Source organism: Lepidochelys kempii, chromosome 2 (assembly GCF_965140265.1).
Source record: "Lepidochelys kempii isolate rLepKem1 chromosome 2, rLepKem1.hap2, whole genome shotgun sequence".
Lineage (NCBI taxonomy): Eukaryota > Metazoa > Chordata > Testudines > Cheloniidae > Lepidochelys > Lepidochelys kempii.
In genome coordinates, this window is record NC_133257.1 from 257,454,232 (window position 1) to 257,460,670 (window position 6,439).

Consider the following 6,439-nt stretch of genomic DNA (forward strand, 5'->3'; position numbering starts at 1 on the left):
TATGCAAATTACTGTTCATTCTTATCAGTAATGTACGTGAGTCTTCCTGAATATGACGGCTTACAGCACTTGATCTTCAAAGGAACGATTTCCTTGAGGTTTCATTTACCATGTTTGGACACAGCTGGGATTAATATTTCCTCACAGGAAATCGTCATGAATGCAGGCTTTCCTGTGCAGGGCTTGGGTCGAGGGCTAGTGAGGCTGGGTTGTACACAGGTTCCTCACTTCCTCCCACTTTGAGACCCACCCCAGACCTCTGGCCGCCTCCCTATCTACTCTGCAGCTTCTGAGGCTCTGATGATACCACGTGCAGAGGGAGGTTTCCCCTACATCAGTGTCTGTGGCTTTGAGTTACTGGGCCCATGCTGTGTCCATTCAAATCTCACCACTCAAAGGGGAGGCTCAGCGCTTAGGAGAATTTAATGTAGTGACACCAGGACAAGGAAAGTTGCAAGTATACTGAGAAGACGTGTTCATGAAATTAAAGATACAGGGCCTAATTTATCATTGCAGCCAGACTGAGTTTGGCACTGGGTTTGGGGTGGGAGGAAGGGACACCCTGGCTTCAGGCAAAATTAGAACTGCCTCAGGAGCTGTTATTTAATTCTGCAACCAGAAGATTGCAGTCCAGCAACAGCCAGAGAACAGTAGCTCTCCACAGCCACCCTCTCTTCCTCCCAGGATTCAACATCCTTACCATGCTGACTATGGTGAGGGTTACTGGGAGAGTTGGCCCAAAGCTAGCTATGCTGGCTGTATGCCATGCTTGTATTCCTCTAATGCCAGGGGGATGCCCTGTTGACCAGTTATGGCAAATTGAAGGGACTTGGTAGAAAGTGGTAATCACAGATCTGGCCCAGCGGAGAAGGGTGCCAAAATCAGGAAACTAAGTTAGGGGAGATAACGGGTGTGAATGATTTGGGTCCAGACGCACAGTTCCAAGGTGCTACTATTCATATTCCTGCAGACTCCATTCTAATCAATGCAGAGCAATCTGTTTTTCAAAATATAAAAGTTCAGTAAGTACTTTCAGAATTAACAAGTTAGGAGAATTTGGTTCTACTTTGTAACATTTTTATGTGCATAGCACTAAACCAGATTTCAAAAGTTAAAAACCCGTATCAGCCTTTTTTATCTCCTTTTATCTTATCGCCCACGTGCTACTGGACGGTGTAGTTACTGATTTCCAAATGAAGATACAGGAGAAAAAGAAACCCTTGGTCAATCACATGTTTGGCAAAGGTGCCAGCTGCCACCCCTGCTCAAACCAGTCACTTTTCACGTTCAGACAAAACGAGTACTTAGCCTTGGTAATGCACTGTGTAACCTGGACAAATTGTGCTGGTTCTGCCCATGAGTTTTCTATGCTTGTACCCCTTCCTCCCCTACCACATCTGAAACAAAAGTAGAACAGAGCCTCAAGTTGTGTCTTTCCTTGTAAAACTTATGTTTAAATAATTGATCAATAAGCTATGTGTAGCTTGCATTCTATTGCAGTCTGTTACACTGTTTTATTCACCCAAGATGTTCATGGGGCGTGGGTCCTGAAGTTGCCAGAATGGTGGGAGAAATGTGTGCAAACAAGGCCATGTCTACCCAACCGAGTTTGGTTGACACAGGTGATATATCCGTTTGCAGTGTTGTTGTAGCATGTTGGTCCCAGCATATGACAGAGACAAGGTAGGTGACGTAACATATTTTATTGGACCATGTGTACAGCTGGCGGCTTTCTGTATATTCCCTCAGATACGTACACACCTGGCTGCTTGTGTTGGTGCAGTGTGTATTCCCCATGAGTGGTTGTGTTGATGGAAACTGGTGTACTACAGATAGGTATCCCAATGAGCTCCTTGCTGCTGTCTGGCTCAGTACCTTATGGGACATCTTTGTGAAATACAGCAATTCACCCTGGGATTTCTGGGAACTAGGGAACAGTTCCTCTCAATGCCATTTTCTCCATCCCACAATGCTTTTCCCATCCTGTATTTTTTGTGCTGGTTTTAAAACTCCCACAGTCCTGTGAACCGCTTTTCGGCCTCTGCCATTGCTCTGGCAGCTGCGTGGACCCTGCAGAGCTCAGCACGATTCTAATGACCATTGCTAACATGGGAAGTATGATTCTCCTGTATTTGCAGAACTTGGACTGCTCAGGGAGGCCTTAAAAGACCATTTTAACCATCAGCCACAGTAGTGTTGTGTGCTGCTTTTATGAACTAGTGAATCTTCATGTATATGGAGCTTAATTATGGATGGGGTATGACTCCCATTATGAATTCTGTAATGCAGCAGTTATGCTTGGTGTAAACTACTGTAATAAACTAATTCTGAGTTTCCAAAAATAGAACTTTATTGTAAGCAAAGAAAGAGGAAATAAAGCTAAAGAACAAATATACATGTTAAAACTATTTTAGCAGCACTGTAAAAGGGTGAGCCGTACTGTAAAAACACAAGTAAACAATAAATGCTTATGTTTATGTTTTAAAAACCATGACAGTGTTTCAGACCTGGTACAAAACACGTTGTTCATTGTGGTTGCTCCTGTGGTTTTTGCAGGTCTGTGTATGTATAGCTACAGATCTCCTTGCTTTTCCCCACTGCATGGAGTGGTTGGGGTAGGGGGTTTGTACCATGCTGCCCCCTGCTATGTGTAGGGAGCAGTGACCGTGGAGTTTTTCATGGCTTGGACAGGCTGCTGTGCCTCTGTGTAGGTGGGTCGATAAATGTGCCTTAGCACTGAGATTATTGCCTGAGTGAACCCACGATGTCCTGATGAAGTGCCCGATGTGCCTTTCAGTCCTCTCTTGTAGCAACCACTCTCTCCATTTTCAGTCCATCTCCCTGGTCACGGTCAGAAAGCCCCTCCAAGCCCTGTGTTCCCAGTCAGTGGCTGTAAAAGCCTGGAGGACAGCGCAGAAAAAAACATATCCTCCCTAGTCTGCTTCTTTCTCCTCTTGATTGGGGGCAAATGTTCAGCAGGCATGGAGGGGGCACCTCTCCGGGCCACCACACAGGTTGCTGATTAAAACAGACAGATCCACCATTAGATTTACAGTCACAACGGAAAGGGAAGGCAAAGCCTCAGAGCCCCCTTACATTATTCCCATGAACACCTGTCATAAGAAATATTAAATGTCACTTTAGTTTTGAAGTCCTTGTTACAGCACTGCTCTGCAGCTCAAACCATGGTGGGTCTGGCCTAGCCTGGTGGGGAGGAGGTGGGATGTTCTGTGGCATAGAAAGTTTAGACACTTGGGCACCAATGGGCACAAGTATCGGGAAAGTGGAGTGAATACAGCCAGCATATTCCCAGGTAGTGGTTATTCTGTCTGAGATCTCACTCCTGAGAGTGACAGACGGAGGCACAGAGAACCCAGCTGTGACTGGCATCCCAAAGCCATATGCTGCTAGCCTGTTTACTGCAATGGTGCCGGTGGAACTCATTGCGGAGTGGCATGGGAAAGTCTTCTCTTGCAGGGGAAGAAACCAGGCTGCCATCCCTAGAAATGTTTGGGAGGGGAGTGCAGAGTATCTCCAGGAAAGTTTTATCGGGATCACTCAATAACGTATCCCTATTCAGATAAACAAAGCATAGTGCATGGCTCCCCGCCTTGCCCAACAAGCCAAAGAATGGAAGAGCGGATGCAGCCTCTACCTACTTCTTCTACGTCTATCTGAGTAGCAATCACTGATCTGATGTGGACTGTGTAATGTGGCCTGCCATGCTCTTTTTAAAATGGATTTTCTAATGTTTTATGAGTGACGTGAGCATTGAAAAGCCAATGCCTTTGTTCTGTAAAGCAGATGGGATGGGTATCATCTTTAAATGAGGAAAAAGAAGTCCCCCCCCCCCAGCCCCGGTTGCATACTGCAGGGGTCTTCATCTCAGACTCCCGCGAAGTGTCCACATTCGAATGTGGGGTGCTTGTGGGGTCCACACCAAGTATGACATGCCGGTCGTTGTAGAAGAGGAAGGTCACGGGTGAAGGGCAGCCTGCCGAAGCTCCTTCGCTTGGATGCAGCACTGCTGCTCATCCCTGGCGTTCCCCAGTTTCAGCATCCCCTGTGCAATCTGCACGTGATGTCTGCGTTCCTTGGACTGCTCCTTAGCTGCGCTCAGACAGACTCTTCTCCTTACAGCCCAGGGAGATCCAAGACTTCTTGCCTGCTCCAGGCAGGGGGTGTGTCTAGTAGCTCTCTATGAGTGGACCTGACATGGTTGGATGCTAACAACAAATTTGAGCTTGCCAAGGTGGGCAATCGGGAACGGGCATTTCAAAAAGACATTGGGAATTTTAAAAGGGGAGGGTGGCCCTTCCCTTCTCTGTAACCTTGGGCAGTGGAGAGCAGCCATTGTTACAGGGACAGGGGCATTGTGGGACAGCTTCTGGAGGACTGTTAAGGTTGACACAGGTCATGCAGCATCTACACTTGTACTGCAGTGGTCTAAGTAGGTCAAACGTGGCTCTGTGTTGTTCAGGGAGGTGGTATTACTGTATTGCTGTAACAGGGTGCTTATGTTGACAGGAGCAGACACACATGCAACCTAACTTCGTAGTGCAGACCAGGCCTAAGGTTACACCATGAAACTGACACATTAGAGGACCTGATTCTCCTCCTTACTTATTTTACACCTGTGTAACTCCAGCAGTTTCAGTGGAGTGACTTCTGATTTAAAATGGCACGAGAAGACAATCAGATCCATAGAGTTTACATTGCATACATGGGATTCTATTACTTTGATCATTATTTATCCATTCATTAAAGCATGTGCCAACCTCTCACCTTCTTTCATATATGCTGTTCCATTAGTCTTTAGGGGTATATACTGTATCAAGCTAGTGAAATGTTCTCCTGCATATAACCACACTGGTAAAACAGGAGAGAGTGGTCTGTTTGCCGGGGTGTGTAGGTATAATTTTTCTGCACTTCACAAACACACCAAATGTGCAATGTGGGCAAGGTTTAGAAAGTTTTGCTTTAAAATCAAGACACAGAAGATGAACTGTGAAAGTGTCAGATAGTTCATTAAACTGCGCATTGGTAGCTGGCTAGTGGCAAGAAAAAAAGAGTAAGGATCAACAAAATGTTACACCGTCACCTGCCTTCGAGTCAGGCAGCCGGGTCCTTAATTAATCGGACCAAAAGCTACCGTCAGTGTCAATAGAAATCCTAACACCAGAAATCAGAGATGGAAAAGATCTGTTTGCACACCATATATTTAGTGTATTGTCTATTTCAGCATTTCAGTGTTTCGACTGATGGATCTGCCACCATATCTCTTTCAAGGTGCTTGCTCTCATGCTAATTAAATCTGTCCCTTCCGAAGAGAGCTACCAATGGCCATGCTTTAGAAGTTGTTCTTTTCACTGAACTGTTCCACCTCTCCACAGAAAGGTGTTCCAAAAAGCTGGTAGAACATTGTTAGTACCAGCAGGGCCAACTAACAGTAGATTGAACTCCAGCCGTCGCCAAAGGTAGCAACAATAAACGATCTATAAGTAGACACCTAGAGCACTTATAATTTGTCATGCTCCTGGATTCTTAGCAGGCCCTGAAGAAAGTGGAAGCCACAATGTGGCTTCTTCATTAACAGGGTGGTTGAAATATGGTAGTTTTTCAGCATTAAAACCTGTCTCCTGCTCCAGGTTTGTAATTGGTGTTGTTGGCAGCGAGCCAGGCACTGCGAGCAGTTCTGTCTCAAAAGGACAAAACCTCCATTACTTTATGCTCTCTAATTCTCACAAGGTATGCTGGTGTCTATCAATAGAGTCGCCATGAGGTAATAGAAATTACAAGCCTCCCCAGACTTATTTGTCTGAAAGCATTTCTTGTAAAAATAATTATGCGAGTCTCCAGAACTGTGATACATGAAAATAGCAGAAGAGAATTTTCACAAATTAAAATGCAACATAAGGTTCTTTATCATAAGCTGAGAGAGAGCAAGAGAGAGAGAGAAGTTTCCATTCTACTGCATGGTAGTAGCTTATGCAAAAAAAAAAAGCAAACCTGCTACCTCTTTCCCTTTGCAGCAGAACTGGTATAGAGACCTGATGCCCAAGTGAGGGTATGATTAAGCAGAGATGGTCTTATGGTGAAGGTAATGGCTTGGGATGCAAAAGAACTGGGTCCAATTCCTCCCTTTGCCACAGATTCCCTGTGTAATCTGAGGCAAGTCACTGTCTGTTTCTGGGCCTCAGTTCAGGGGCCTGTGAAATGGGGATAATGCTGTCTGCCTTGTCTATTTAGGTTGCAGGCTCTTCAGCTCAGGGCCTTTAGCGTTGTCCTCTGCACTAACTAGCACTGGCTTAGTTAACTTGTGGCAAACCTCTGTGTGGTCAGAGTGATTTACTGCTGTTTAATTTAAACCTGTTCCCAATCAATTTAAGCTAAACTGAAATAAAGGATTTAACTAAATTGCTTTAAGTTAAACCAGTGC